This window comes from Carcharodon carcharias, assembly GCF_017639515.1.
Source record: "Carcharodon carcharias isolate sCarCar2 chromosome 24 unlocalized genomic scaffold, sCarCar2.pri SUPER_24_unloc_1, whole genome shotgun sequence".
In the NCBI taxonomy this organism is placed as follows: domain Eukaryota; kingdom Metazoa; phylum Chordata; class Chondrichthyes; order Lamniformes; family Lamnidae; genus Carcharodon; species Carcharodon carcharias.
The window spans coordinates 2,184,274-2,198,857 of NW_024470584.1; the positions used below are offsets into that span (position 1 = coordinate 2,184,274).

The following is a 14,584-nucleotide window of genomic DNA, read 5'->3' on the forward strand; positions in this document are numbered from 1 at the left end:
TTCCCCCTGTCCCCTGTCCCCTTCCCCCTGTCCCCTGTCCCCTTCCCCCTGTCCCCTTCCCCCTGTCCCCTGTCCCCTATTACGTGACCCCTGTGACCTGTGACCTGTGACCTGCCTCCTCTCCCATCGCCCCCTCATTTCCTGCTGATCTCTGCGCACTCGCAGGCTTGGCAGGACGGAGAGGGGTTGTGAGATGGAGGGTGAATAGAGTGAGGTGGTGGAGGGGGTGGAGGGTAGTGTGGGGGACAGAGGAGGAATAGTGGTGGAGGGTAATGAGGGGGAGTTGGAGAGGAGGGGCGGAGGGTAGTGAGGGGGACAGAGGGAGAGGAGGGGTGGAGGGTAGTGAGGGGGACAGAGGGGGTGGAGGGGTGGAGGGTAGTGAGGGGGACAGAGGGAGAGGAGGGGTGGAGGGTAGTGAGGGGGACAGAGGGAGAGGAGGGGCGGAGGGTAGTGAGGGGGGAGGGGGAGAGGAGGGGCGGAGGGTAGTGAGGGGGACAGAGGGAGAGGAGGGGCGGAGGGTAGTGAGGGGGAGTTGGAGAGGAGTGGCGGAGGGTAGTGAGGGGGACAGAGGGAGAGGAGGGGCGGAGGGTAGTGAGGGGGACAGAGGGAGAGGAAGGGCGGAGGGTAGTGACGGGAACAGAGGGAGAGGAGGGGCGGAGGGTAGTGAGGGGGACAGAGGGAGAGGAGGGGCGGAGGGTAGTGAGGGGGAGGGGGAGAGGAGGAGGTGGAGGGTAGTGAGGGGGAGGGGGAGAGGAGGGGCAGAGGGTAGTGAGGGGGATAGAGGGGGAGGAGGGGGTGGAGGGTAGTGAGGGGGAGGGGGAGAGGAGGAGGTGGAGGGTAGTGAGGGGGAGGGGGAGAGGAGGGGCAGAGGGTAGTGAGGGGGACAGAGGGAGAGGAGGGGTGGATGGTAGTGAGGGGGGAGGGGGAGAGGAGGGGGCAGAGGGTATTGAGGGGGATAGAGGAGGAATAGGGTGGAGGGTAGTGAGGGGGGAGGTGGAGAGGGTGGGTGGAGTTTAGTGAGGGGGACGGAGGAGGGGGTGGAGGGTATTGAGGGGGACAGAGGGGGAGGAGGGGGCGGAGGGTAGTGAGGGGTTAGGGGAGAGGAGGGGCGGAGGGTAGTGAGGGGAACAAAGGGGGAGTATGGGGCGGAGGGTAGTGAGGGGGGAGGGTGAGAGGAGGGGGTGGAGGGTAGTGAGGGGAACAGAGGGAGAGGAGGGGCGGAGTGCAGTGAGGGGGACTGAGGGGGAGGAGGGGTGGAGGGTAGTGAGGGGGGAGGGGGAGAGGAGGGGCAGAGGGTAGTGAAGGGGACAGAGGGAGAGGAGGGGTGGAGGGTATTGAGGGGGAGGGGGAGAGGAGGGGGCAGAGGGTAGTGAGGGGGACAGAGGGAGAGGAGCGGTGGATGAGGGGGTGAGGGTTAGGAGGGGGTGAGGGTGGGTGAGGGGGTGAGGGTGGGTGAGGGGGTGAGGGTGAGGGTTGGTGGGGTGAGGGGGTGAGGGTGGGTGAGGGGGTGAGGGTTAGGAGGGGGTGAGGGTGGGTGAGGGGGTGAGGGTGGGTGAGGGGGTGAGGGTGAGGGTTGGTGGGGTGAGGGGGTGAGGGTGGGTGAGGGGGTGAGGGTGAGGGTTGGTGGGGTGAGGGGGTGAGGGTGGGCGAGGGGGTGAGGGTGAGGAGGGGTGAGGGGGTGAGGGTGAGGAGGGGTGAGGGGTGAGGGGATGAGGGTGGGTGAGGGGGTGAGGGTGAGGGTTGGTGGGGTGAGGGTGGGTGAGGGGGGTGAGGGTGGGTGAGGGGGTGAGGGTGAGGGTTGGTGGGGTGAGAGGGTGAGGGTGAGTGAGGGGGTGAGGGTGAGGAGGGGTGAGGGGGTGAGGGTGAGGGGGTGAGGGTGAGGAGGGGTGAGGGGGTGAGGGTGAGGGGGTGAGGGTGGGTGAGGGGGTGAGGGTGAGGCGGGGTGGGTGAGGGGGTGAGGGTGGGTGAGGGGGTGAGGACGTGAGGGTGGGTGAGGGGGGAGGGTGAGGAGGGGTGAGGGGTGAGGGGATGAGGGTGGGTGAGGGGGGAGGGTGAGGAGTGGTGGATGAGGCGGGTGAGGGTGGGTGAGGGGGTGAGGGTGAGGAAGGGTGGGTGAGGGGGTGAGGGTGAGGAGGGGTGGGTGAGGGGGTTGAGGGTGGGTGAGGGGGTGAGGGTGGGTGAGGGGGTGAGGGTGAGGAGAGGTGGGTGAGGGGGTTGAGGGTGGGTGAGGGGGTGAGGGTGGGTGAGGGGGTGAGGGTGAGGAGAGGTGGGTGAGGGGGTTGAGGGTGGGTGAGGGGGTTGAGGGTGGGTGAGGGGGTGAGGGTGGGTGAGGGGGTGAAGGTGAGGAGAGGTGGGTGAGGGGGTTGAGGGTGGGTGAGGGGGTGAGGGTGAGGCGGGGTGGGTGAGGGGGAGGAGGCGGAGCAGAGGGTTGATGAGTGGGGGAGGGCGAGTAGTGGATGGATGAGAGGGAGGAGTGGGGTGGGGAGGTGGAGGGTGAGGAGGGGGGAGGAGGGGGAGGGGTAGGAGGAAGCATGAGAGAGGAGGGTGGAAGGGGGAAAGGAGTCCCACAGTCTGGAGGGCCGGTGTGAGGAGTCCCACATTTTCTTTCTCTCTCTCTCTCCATCCCTCTCTCTCCCTATCCTCTCTCACTTGTTCTCTCGCTCCCTTCCTCACTATTTATTTCCCCCCATTCCTTCATTCTGTCCCATACTCTGCCTGTGCCTCTCTCTCTCTCTGCCTGTGCCTTTCTCTCCCTCTCTATCAGCCTCTGCCTGTGCCTCTCGCTCTCTCTCTGCCTCTGCCTGTGCCTCTCTCTCTCTCTGCCTCTGCCTGTGCCTCTCTCTCTCTCTGCCTGTGCCTTTCTCTCCCTCTCTATCAGCCTCTGCCTGTGCCTCTCGCTCTCTCTCTGCCTCTGCCTGTGCCTCTATCTCTCTCTGCCTCTGCCTGTGCCTCTCTCATTCTCTCTCTATCTGACTGAGCCTCTCTTTCTCTCTATCTGTCTCTGCCTGTGCCTCTCTCTCTCTCTCTCTCTGCCTCTGCCTGTGCATCTCTCTCTCTCTCTCTCAGCCTCTGCCTGTGCCTCTCTTTCACTCTCTATCAGACTCTGCATTTGTCTCTCTCTCTCTCTCTCTCTCTGCCTCTGCCTGCACCTCTCTCTCTCCGTCCCTGCCTCTCTCTCTAACAATCAGCCGCTGCCTGTGACTGTCTCTCTCTATGAGCCGGTGCCTGTGCTTTTCTCCCTCTCTCTCTGCCTCTGCCTGTGCCTCTCTCTCTCTCTCTCTCTCTGCCTCTGCCTGTGCCTCTCTCTCTCTGTCCCTGCCTCTCTCTCTAACAATCAGCCGCTGCCTGTGACTGTCTCTCTCTATGAGCCGGTGCCTGTGCTTCTCTCCCTCTCTCTCTCTGCCTCTGCCTGTGCCTCTCTCTCTCTCTCTCTGCCTCTGCCTGTGCCTCTCTCTCTATCTCTCTATCAGCCTCTGCATTTGCCTCTCTCTCTCTGCCTCTACCTGTGCCTCCCTCTCTTTCTCTGCCTCTGCCCCTTGCTCTCTCTATCAGACTCTGCCTGTGCCTCCCACTCTCTCTGCCTCTGCCTGTGCCTCTCTCTTTCTCTCTCTATCAGCCTGTGACTGTCTCTCTCTATCTGTCTCTGCCTGTGCCTTTCTCTCTCTCTCTCTCTCTGCCTCTGCCTCTGCCTCTCTCTCTCTGCCTCTGCCTGTGCCTCCCTCTCTTTCTCTGCCTCTGCCCCTCTCTCTCTCTAACTGCCTCTGACTGTGACTCTCTCTATCAGCCTCTGCCTGTGCCTGCCTCTCTCTCTGCCTCTGCCTGTGCCTCTCTCTCTCACTCTCCCTATCAGCCTCTGACTTTGCTTCCCTCTTTCTATCAGGCTTTGCCTGTTCCTCTTTCTCTCTCTATCTGCCTGTGCCTCCCTCTCTCCCTCTATTTGCCTGTGCCTCTCTCTCTCTGCCTCTGCCTGTGCCTCACTCTCTATCAGCCTCTGCCTGTGCCTCACTTTCTGTCCATCAGCCTCTGCCTGTGCCTCTCTCTATCTCTTTCAGCCTCTGCCTGAGCCTCTCTCTCTCTCTCTCTCTTTCTCTGCCTCTGCCTTTCCCTCCCTCTCTATCAGCATCTACCTGTGCCTCTCTCTCTTTCTCTACCTCTGCCGGTGCCTCTCTCTCTCTCTCTCTCTGCCTCTGCCTGTTCCTCTCCCTCTGTCTGCATCTGTCTGTGCTTGTCTCTTTCTATCAGCCTCTGCCTGTGCTTCTCTCTCTCTATCAGGCTCTGCCTGTGTCTCTCTCTCTCTCTCTTTCTCTGCCTCTGCCTGTGCCTCTCTCTATTTCTCTCTGCCTCTGTCTGTGCCTCATTCTATCTCTCTCTCTCACTCTGCCTCTGCCTGTGCCTCTCTCTCTCTCTGCCTCTCCTGTGTCTCTCTCTCTCTATCAGCCTCTGCCTGTACCTCTCTCTCTCTCTATTAGCCTTTGCCTTGGCATTTCTCTCTCTCTCTCTGCCTCTGCCTGTGCCTCTCTCTCTCTCCCAATCAGCCTCTGCCTCTCTCTCTCTATCAAGCTCAGCCTGTGCCTCTTTCTTTCTTTCTCTATCTGCCTGTGCCTCTCTCTATCAGCCTCTACCTGTACCTCTCTCTCTCTTTTTCTCTCTGCCTCTGCCTCTCTCTCTCCCTATCAGCCACTGCCTGTGCCTCTCTCTTTCTCTCTCTATCTGCCTGTGCCTCTCTCTCTCTCCCTATCAGCCTCTGCCTGTACCTCTCTCTCTCTCTCTTTCACTCTGCCTCTGCCTGTGCCTCTCTTTCTCTCTCTCCCTATCAACCTCTGCCTGTGCCTCCCTCTCTCTATCAGGCTCTGCCTGTTCCTCATTCTCTCTCTAACTGCCTGTGCCTCTCTCTCTCTCTCTCTGCCTCTGCCTGTGTCTCTCTCTCTCTCTCCCAATCAGCCTCTGCCTCCCTCTCTCTATCAGGCTCTGCCTGTGCCTCTTTCTTTATCTCTCTATCTGCCTGTGCCTCTCTCTTTCTCTCTCTATCTGCCTGTGCCTCTCTCTCTCTCTCCCTATCAGCCTCAGCCTGTGCCTCTCTCTCTATCCCTATCAGCCTCTGCCTGTGCCTTTCTCTCTCTCTGCCTCTGCCTGTGCCTCTCCCTCTATCTGCCTCTGCCTGTGCCTCTCTCTCTGTCAGTCTCTGCCTGTGCCTCTCTCGCTCCCTATCAGCTTCTGCCTGTGCCTCTCTCTTTCTCTCTCGATCTCACTGTGCCTCTCTCTCTCTCTATCTCTATCAGCCTCTGCCTGTGCCTTTCTCTTTCTCTCTCGATCTGACTGTGCCGCTCCCTCTCTCTATCTCTATCAGTCTCTGTCTGCGCCTCTCTCGCTCCCTATTAGCCTCTGCCTATGCCTTTCTCTCTCTCTCTGCCTCTGCCTGTGCCTCTCTCTCTCCCTCTTCTTCTCAGCCTCTGCCTGTGCCTCCCTCTTCTTCTCAGGCTCTGCCTATTGCTCTTTCTCTCTCTATCTGCCTGTGCCTCTCTCTCTGCCTCTCCCAATCAGCCTCTGCCCGTCTCTCTCTATCTGGATTTGCCTGTGCCTCTTTCTTTCTCTGTCTATCTGCCTGTGCCTCTCACTCTCTATCTACCTCTGCCTGTGCCTCTCTCTCTTTGCCTATCAGCCTCTACCTGTACCTCTCTCTCTCTTTCTCTCTGCCTCTGCCTGTGCCTCTCTCTCTCTCACCCTCAGACTCTGCCTAAACCTCTCTCTTTCTCTCTTTATCTGCCTGTTCCTCTTTCTTTCTCTCTCTGCCTCTGCCTGTGCCTCTCTCTGTGCCTCTGCCTGTGCCTCTCTCTCTCTCACCCTCAGACTCTGCCTAAACCTCTCTCTTTCTCTCTTTATCTGCCTGTTCCTCTCTCTTTCTCTCTCTGCCTCTGCCTGTGCCTCTCTCTGTGCCTCTCTCTCTCCCTTCTATCAGCCTCTGCCTGTGCCTCTCTCTCTCACTCTCCCTATCAGCCTCTGCCTTTACTTCCCTCTCTCTATCGGGCTCTGCCTGTTCCTCTTTCTCTCTCTATCTGCCTGTGCCTCTCTCTCTCCCTCTATTTGCCTGTGCATCTCTCTGTCTCTGACTCTGCCTATGCCTCCCTCTCACTCTCTGCCTGTGCCTGTGCTTCTCTCTCTCTCTACATCTGTCTGTGCCTCTCTCTCTCTCTCTCTGCCTCTGCCTTTCCCTCCCTCTCTATCAGCCTCTACCTGTGCCTCTCTCTCTCTCTCTACCTCTGCCGGTGCCTCTCTCTCTCTCTCTCTCTGCCTCTGCCTGTGCCTCTCTCTCCCAATCAGCCTCTGCCTCTGACTCTCTATCAGCCACTGCATGTGCCTCTTTCTTTTTCTCACTATCTGCCTGTGCCTCTCTCTCTCTATCTGCCTCTGCCTGTGCCTCTCTCTCTCTTTCAGCTTCTGCCTGTGCCTCCCTCTTTCTCTATCTGCCTCTGCCTGTGCCTCTCTTTCTATCCCTATCAGCCTCTGCCTGTGCCTCTCTCTCTCTCTGCTACTGCCTGTGCCTCTCTTTCTCTCTCTCTGCCTCTGACTGTGCCTCTCCCTCTCTCTGCCTCTCCTGTGCCCCCCCTCTCTCTCTCTCTCTCTCTATCAGCCTCCGCCTGTGCCTCTCTCTCTCTATCAGCCTCTGCCTGTGCCTGGCTGTCTCTGTGCCTCTGCCTGTGCCTCGTTCTCATTGTCTGACCTGCCTCTCTCTCTCTCTCTCTCTCTCTCTCTATCAGCCTCCGCCTGTGCCTCTCTCTCTCTCTCTGCCTCTGCCTGTGCCTTTTTCTCTCTCTCTCTGCATCTGCCTGTGTCTCTCTCTCTCTCTCTCTGCATCTGCCTGTGCCTCTCTCTCTCTCTCTGCATCTGCCTGTGCCTCTCTCTCTCTCTCCCTCTCTCTCTGCCTCTGCCTGTGCCGCTCTCTCTCTCTCTGCCTCTGCCTGTGCCTTTTTCTCTCTCTCTCTGCCTCTGCCTGTGCATCTCGTTCTCTCTCTCCCTATCAACATCTGCCTGTGCCTCCCTCTCTCTATCAGGCTCTGCCTGTTCCTAATTCTCTCTCTATCTGCCTGTGCCTCTCTCTCTCTCTGTCTACCTCTGCCTGCGTCTCTCTCTCTCTCCCTATCAGCCTCTGCCTGTACCTCTCTCTCTCTCTCTTTCTCTCTGCCTCTGCCTGTGCCTCTCTTTCTCTCTCTCCCTATCAATGTCTGCCTGTGCCTCCCTCTCTCTATCAGGTTCTGCCTGTTCCTCATTCTCTCTCTATCTGCCTGTGCCTCTCTCTCTCTCTGCCTCTGCCTGTGCCTCTCTCTATCTCCCTATCAGCCTCAGCCTCCCTCTCTCTATCAGGCTCTGCCTGTGCCTCTTTCTTTATCTCTCTATCTGCCTGTGCCTCTCTCTCTCTCTCTCTCTCTCTGCCTCTGCCTGTGCCTCTCTCTCTCTCTCCCTATCAGCCTCAACCTGTGCCTCTCTCTATCCCTATCAGCCTCTGCCTGTGCCTCTCTCTCACTCTGCATCTGCCTGTGCCTCTCTCTCTCTCTGCCTCTCCTGTGTCTCTCTCTCTATCAGCCTCTGCCTGTACCTCTCTCTCTCTCTATTAGCCTTTGCCTTGGCATTTCTCTCTCTCTCTCTCTGCCTCTGCCAGTGCCTCTCTCTCTCTCCCAATCAGCCTCTGCCTCTCTCTCTCTATCAGGCTCTGCCTGTGCCTCTTTCTTTCTTTCTCTATCTGCCTGTGCCTCTCTCTATCAGCCTCTACCTGTACCTCTCTCTCTCTCTTTCTCTCTGCCTCTGCCTCTCTCTCTCTCTCTCCCTATCAGCCACTGCCTGTGCCTCTCTCTTTCTCTCTCTATCTGCCTGTGCCTCTCTCTCTCTATCTGCCTCTGCCTGTGCCTCACTCTCTCTCCCTATCAGCCTCTACCTGTACCTCTCTCTCTCTCTCTTTCTCTCTGCCTCTGCCGGTGCCTCTCTTTCTCTCTCTCCCTATCAACCTCTGCCTGTGCCTCCCTCTCTCTATCAGGCTCTGCCTGTTCCTCATTCTCTCTCTAACTGCCTGTGCCTCTCTCTCTCTCTCTCTGCCTCTGCCTGTGTCTCTCTCTCTCTCTCCCAATCAGCCTCTGCCTCCCTCTCTCTATCAGGCTCTGCCTGTGCCTCTTTCTTTATCTCTCTATCTGCCTGTGCCTCTCTCTCTCTCTCTCCCTATCAGCCTCAGCCTGTGCCTCTCTCTCTATCCCCATCAGCCTCTGCCTGTGCCTTTCTCTCTCTCTGCCTCTGCCTGTGCCTCTCCCTCTATCTGCCTCTGCTGTGCCTCTCTCTCTGTCAGTCTCTGCCTGTGCCTCTCTCACTCCCTATCAGCTTCTGCCTGTGCCTCTCTCTTTCTCTCTCGATCTGACTGTGCCTCTCTCTCTCTCTATCTCTATCAGCCTCTGCCTGTGCCTCTCTCTTTCTCTCTCGATCTGACTGTGCCTCTCCCTCTCTCTATCTCTATCAGTCTCTGTCTGCGCCTCTCTCTCTCCCTATTAGCCTCTGCCTGTGCCTTTCTCTCTCTCTCTCTGCCTCTGCTTGTGCCTCTCTCTCTCTCTCCCTATCAGCCTCTGCCTGTGCCTCCCTCTTCTTCTCAGGCTCTGCCTGTTGCTCTTTCTCTCTCTATCTGCCTGTGCCTCTATCTCTGCCTCTCCCAATCAGCCTCTGCCCGTCTCTCTCTATCTGGATTTGCCTGTGCCTCTTTCTTTCTCTATCTATCTGCCTGTGCCTCTCACTCTCTATCTACCTCTGCCTGTGCCTCTCTCTCTCTGCCTATCAGCCTCTACCTGTACCTCTCTCTCTCTTTCTCTCTGCCTCTGCCTGTGCCTCTCTCTCTCTCACCCTCAGACTCTGCCTAAACCTCTCTCTTTCTCTCTTTATCTGCCTGTTCCTCTTTCTTTCTCTCTCTGCCTCTGCCTGTGCCTCTCTCTGTGCCTCTGCCTGTGCCTCTCTCTCTCCCTTCTATCAGCCTCTGCCTGTGCCTCTCTCTCTCACTCTCCCTATCAGCCTCTGCCTTTACTTCCCTCTCTCTATCGGGCTCTGCCTGTTCCTCTTTCTCTCTCTATCTGCCTGTGCCTCTCTCTCTCCCTCTATTTGCCTGTGCATCTCTCTGTCTCTGACTCTGCCTATGCCTCCCTCTCACTCTCTGCCTGTGCCTGTGCTTCTCTCTCTCTCTACATCTGTCTGTGCCTCTCTCTCTCTCTGCCTCTGCCTTTCCCTCACTCTCTATCAGCCTCTACCTGTGCCTCTCTCTCTCTCTCTACCTCTGCCGGTGCCTCTCTCTCTCTCTCTCTCTGCCTCTGCCTGTTCCTCTCCCTCTGTCTGCATCTGTCTGTGCTTCTCTCTTTCTATCAGCCTCTGCCTGTGTCTCTCTCTCTCCCTCTATTTGCCTGTGCATCTCTCTGTCTCTGACTCTGCCTATGCCTCCCTCTCACTCTCTGCCTGTGCCTGTGCTTCTCTCTCTCTCTACATCTGTCTGTGCCTCTCTCTCTCTCTGCCTCTGCCTTTCCCTCACTCTCTATCAGCCTCTACCTGTGCCTCTCTCTCTCTCTCTACCTCTGCCGGTGCCTCTCTCTCTCTCTCTCTCTGCCTCTGCCTGTTCCTCTCCCTCTGTCTGCATCTGTCTGTGCTTCTCTCTTTCTATCAGCCTCTGCCTGTGTCTCTCTCTCTCTCTCTTTCTCTGCCTCTGCCTGTGCCTCTCTCTCTTTTTATCTGCCTCTGCCTGTGCCTCTCTCTCTCTGTGCCTCTGCCTGTGCCTCGTTCTCATTGTCTGACCTGCTTCTCTCTCTCTCTCTGTCAGCCTCTGCCAGTGACACTCTCTCTCTCTCTCTCTGCCTCTGCCTGTGCCTCTCTCTCTCTCTGCCTGTGCCTTTTTCTCTCTTTCTCTTCATCTGCCTGTGCCTGTGCCTCTCTCCCTCTCTCTCTATCTGCCTGTGCCTCTCTCTCTCTCAACCTCTGCCTGTGCCTCTCTCTCTCTCTCTCTCAACCTCTGCCTGTGCCTTTCTCTCTCCCTCTGTCTGCCTCTGTCTGTGCTTGTCTCTCTCTATCTGCCTCTGCCTATGCCTCTCTCTCTCTCTCTGCCTCTGCCTGTGCCTCTCTCTCTCTCTCAACCTCTGCCTGTGCCTCTCTCTCTCTCTCTCTCTGCCTCTGCCTGTGCCTCTCTCTCCCAATCAGCCTCTGCCTGTGCCTCTCTCTCTCTCTCTCTGCCTCTGCTTGTGCCTTTTTCTCTCTCTCTCTGCATCTGCCTGTGTCTCTCTCTCTCTCTCTCTGCATCTGCCTGTGCCTCTCTCTGTCTCTCTGCATCTGCCTGTGCCTCTCTCTCTCTCCCTCTCTCTCTCTGCCTCTGCCTGTGCCGCTCTCTCTCTCTCTGCCTCTGCCTGTGTCTTTTTCTCTCTCTCTCTGTATCTGCCTGTGCCTCTCTCTCTGCCTGTGCCTCTCTCTCTCTCTATCTGCCTCTGCCTGTGCCTGTGCCTCTCTCTCTCTGCCTGTGCCTCTCTCTCTCTCTATCTGCCTCTGCCTGTGCCTCTCTCCCTCTTTCTCTATCTGCCTGTGCCTCTCTCTCTCTCTCTCAACTGCTGCCTGTGCCTCTCTCTGTCTCTGCCTCTGCCTGTGCCTCCCTCTCTCCCTGCCTCTGCCTGTGCCTTTTTCTCTCTCTCTCTCTGCAACTGCCTGTGCCTCTCTCTCTATCTGCCTCTGCCTGTGCCTCTCTCCCTCTCTCTCCATCTGCCTGTGCCTCTCTCCCTCTCTCTCAACCTCTGCCTGTGCCTCTCTCTCTCTCTGCCTCTTCCTGTGCCTTTCTCTTTCTCTCTCTATCTGACTCTGCCTGTGCCTCTCCCTTTCTCTCTCTACCTGCCTATGCCTCGCTCTCTCTCTCTCTGCCTCTCTCTCCCAATTAGCCTCTGCCTCTCTCTTTCTCTCTCTGCCTCTGCCTGTGCCTCTTTCTCTCTCCATATCAGCGTCAACCTGTGCCTCTCACTCTATACCTATCAGCCTCTGCCTGTGCCTCTCTCTCTCTCTCTCTCTCTCTATCAGCCTCTGCCTGTGCCTCTCTCTCTCTATCAGGCTCTGCCTGTTCCTATTTCTCTCTCTATCTGCCTGTACCTCTCTTTCTCTCTCTCTCTCTCTCTCTCTCTGCCTCTGCCTGTGCCTCTCTCTCTCTCCCTATCAGCCTGTACCCGTACTTCTCTCACTCTCTTTCTCTCTGCCTCTGCCTCTCTCTCTCTCTTCCTATCAGCCTCTGTCTGTGCCTCTCTCTTTCTCTATCTGCCTCTGCCTGTGCCTCTCTCATTCTCTCTCTATCTGCCTCTGCCTGTGCCTCTCTCTCTCTCTCTATCTGCATGTGCCACTCTCTCCCTATCTGCCTCTCCCTGTGCCCTCTCTCTCTCTCTCTATCTGCCTGTGCCTCACTCTCTGTCTCTCTGCCTCTGCCTGTTCCTCTCTCACTATCAGCCTGTGCCTCTCTCTCTCTATCAGCCTCTGCCTGTGCCTCTCTCCCTCTATCTGCCTCTGCCTGTGCCTCTCTCTTTCTCTCTCTATCTGCTGTGCCTCTCTCTCTCTCTATCTGCCTGTGCCTCTCTCTCTCTATCTGCCTCTGACTGTGCCTCACTCTCTCTCCCTATCGGCCTCTACCTGTACCTCTCTCTCTTTCTCTTTCTCTCTGCCTCTGCCTGTGCCTCTCTCTAACTGGCTCTGCCTGTGCCTTTCTCTCTCTCTTTCTCTGCTTCTGCCTGTGCCTCTCTCTCTCTCTCTCTGCCTCTGTTTGTGCCTCTCTCTCTATCAGCCTCTGCCTGTGCCTCTCTCTCTCTATCAGCCTCTGCCTGTGCCTCTCTCTCTCTATCAGCCTCTGACTGTGCCTATCTCTCTCTCTTTCTCTGTCTCTGCCTGTGCCTCTCTCTCTCTCTCTCTCTGCCTGTGCCTCTCTCTCTCTGCCTCTGCCTGTGCCTCTCTCTCTCTCTCTCTGCCTGTGCCTCTCTCTCTCTCTGCCTCTGACTGTGCCTCTCTCTCTCTCTCTCCCTATCAGCCTCTGCCTGTGCCTCCCTCCCTCTATCAGGCTCTGCCTGTTCCTCATTATCTCTCTATCTGCCTGTGCCTCTCTCTCTCTCTCTGCCTGTGCCTGTGCCTCTCTCCCTCTCTCTCTATCTGCCTGTGCCTCTCTCTCTCTCTCTCTACCTCTGCCTGTGCCTCTTTCCCTCTCTCTCTATCTGCCTGTGCCTCTCTCTTTCTCTCTCTCTCTGTCTCTGCCTGTGCCTCTCTCTCTCTCTCTCTCTCTGTCTCTGCCTGTGCCTCTCTCTCCCAATCAGCCTCTGCCTCTCTCTCTCTATCAGGCTCTGCCTGTGCCTCTTTCTTTCTCTCACTATCTGCCTGTGTCTCTCTCTCTCTATCTCTTTATCTCTGCCTCTGCCTGTGCCTCTCTCTCTCTCCATATCAGCCTCAACCTGTGCCTCTCTCTCTATCCCTATCAGCCTCTGCCTGTGCCTCTCTCTCTCTGCCTCAGCCTGTGTCCCTCTCTCTCTCTCTCTCTGCATCTGCCTGTGCCTCTCTCTTTCTCTCTCTATCTGCCTCTGCCTGTGCCTCTGTCTATCTCCCTATCAGCCTCTACCTGTACCTCTCTCTCTCTCTCTTTCTCTCTGCCTCTGACTGTGCCTCTCTCTCCCTCTTTCTCTCTGCCTCTGACTCTGTGCCTCCCTCTCTCTATCAGGCTCTGCCTGTTCCTCTTTTTCTCTCTATCTGCCTGTGCCTCTCTGTCGCTCTGCCTCTGCCTGTGCCTCTCTCTCTTCTCTCAGCCTCTGCCTGTGCCTCTCTTTGTCTCTCTCAGCCTCTGCCTGTCTCCCTCTCTCTCTCTCTACATGCCTCTGCGTGTGCCTCACTCTCTCTCTCTCTCTATATATATATATGCCTGTGCCTCTCTCTCTGCCTCGGCCTGTGCCTCTCACACTCTCTGCCTGTGCCTCTATCTCTCTCCCTCTCTCTGCCTCTGCCTGTGCCTCTTTCCCTATCAGCCCCTTCCTGTGCCAATCTCACTCTAACTGTTGCTGCCTGTGCCTCTCTCCCTCTCTCTACCTCTGCCTGTGCCTCTCCCTCTATCTCTCTCTATCAGCCTCTGCCTGTGCCTCTCTCTTTCTCTCTCTATCTGCCTGTGCCTCTCTCTCTCTCTCTATCTGCCTCTGCCTGTGGCTCTCTCTTTCTCTCTCTCTCTGCCTCTGCCTGTGCCTCTCTCTCCCAATCAGCCTCTGCTGTTCTCTCTCTATCAAGCTATGCCTGTGCCTCTTTCTTTCTCTCTCTATCTGCCTCTGCCTCTCTCTCTCTCCTTGTCAGCCTCTACCTGTACCTCTCTCTCTCTCTTTCTCTCAGCCTCTGCCTGTGCCTCTCTCTCTCTGCCTCTGCCTGTGCCTCTCCCTCTCTCTGCCTCTCCTAAGACCATCTCTCTCTCTCTCTCTCTCTCCCTATCAGCCTCTGCCTGTGCCTCTCTCTTTCTCTCTCTATCTGCCTCTGTCTGTGCCTCTGTCTCTCTCCCTATCAGCCTCTACCTGTACCTCTCTCTCTCTCTTTCTCTCAGCCTCTGCCTGTGCCTCTCTCTCTCTCTCTCTCTATCTGCCTGTGACTCTCTCTCTCTCTCTATCTCTTTCGGCCTGTGCCTCTCTCTCTCTCTCTCTATCTCTCTCTGCCTATGCCTCTCCCTTTCTCTGCCTCTGCCTGTGCCTCTCTCTCTCTATCTGCCTCTGCCTGTGCCTCTCTCATTCTCTCTCTATTTGCCTGTGCCACTCTCTATCTGCCTCCGCCTGTGCCTCTTTCTCTCTCTCTTATTGGCCGCTGCCTGTGTCTCTCTCTCACTATCAGCCTCTGCCTGTGCCTCTCTCTGTTGCTCTGCCTCTGTCTGTGCCTCTCTCTCACTATCAGCCTCTGCCTGTGCCTCTCTTTGTCTCTCTCAGCCTCTGCCTGTCTCCCTCTCTCTCTCTCTACCTGCTTCTGCGTGTGCCTCACTCTCTCTCTCTATATATATATATGCCTGTGCCTCTGCCTCTCTCTCTCTCTGCCTCGGCCTGTGCCTCTCACACTCTCTGCCTGTGCCTGTGCCTGTATCTCTCTCTATCAGACTCTGCCTGTGCCTCTCTCCCTATCCCTATCAGCCTCTTCCTGTGCCAATCTCACTCTAACTGTTGCTGCCAGTGCCTCTCTCCCTCTCCCTGCCTCTGCCTGTGCCTCTCTCTCTCTCTCTGCCTCTGCCTGTGCCTCTCTCTCTCTCTACCTCTGCCTGTGCCTCTCCCTCTATCTCTCTCTCTCTGCCTCTGCCTCTCTCTCTTTCTCGGCCTCTGCCTCTCTCTCTCTCTATCAGTCTCTGCCTGTGCCTCTCTCCCTCTATCTGCCTCTGCCTGTGCCTCTCTCTCTCTCTGCCTCTGCCTGTGCCTCTCTCTCTCTCTCTACCTCTGCCTGTGCCTCTCTCTCTCTCTCTACCTCTGCCTGTGCCTCTCCCTCTATCTCTCTCTCTCTGCCTCTGCCTGTGCCTCTCGCTCTCTCTGCCTCTCCTATGCCCCTCTCTCTCTCTCTCCCTATCTGC

The 14,584-nt window shown here is 57.1% G+C and overlaps 1 protein-coding gene across 1 annotated transcript in view; it reads left to right on the plus strand.

Moving 5' to 3' along the window:
• The window catches only part of LOC121273471 (cell adhesion molecule 3-like), an 81,267-nt gene that overhangs the window by 19,514 nt on the left and 47,169 nt on the right, over positions 1-14,584 (plus strand). The window lies entirely within an intron of this gene.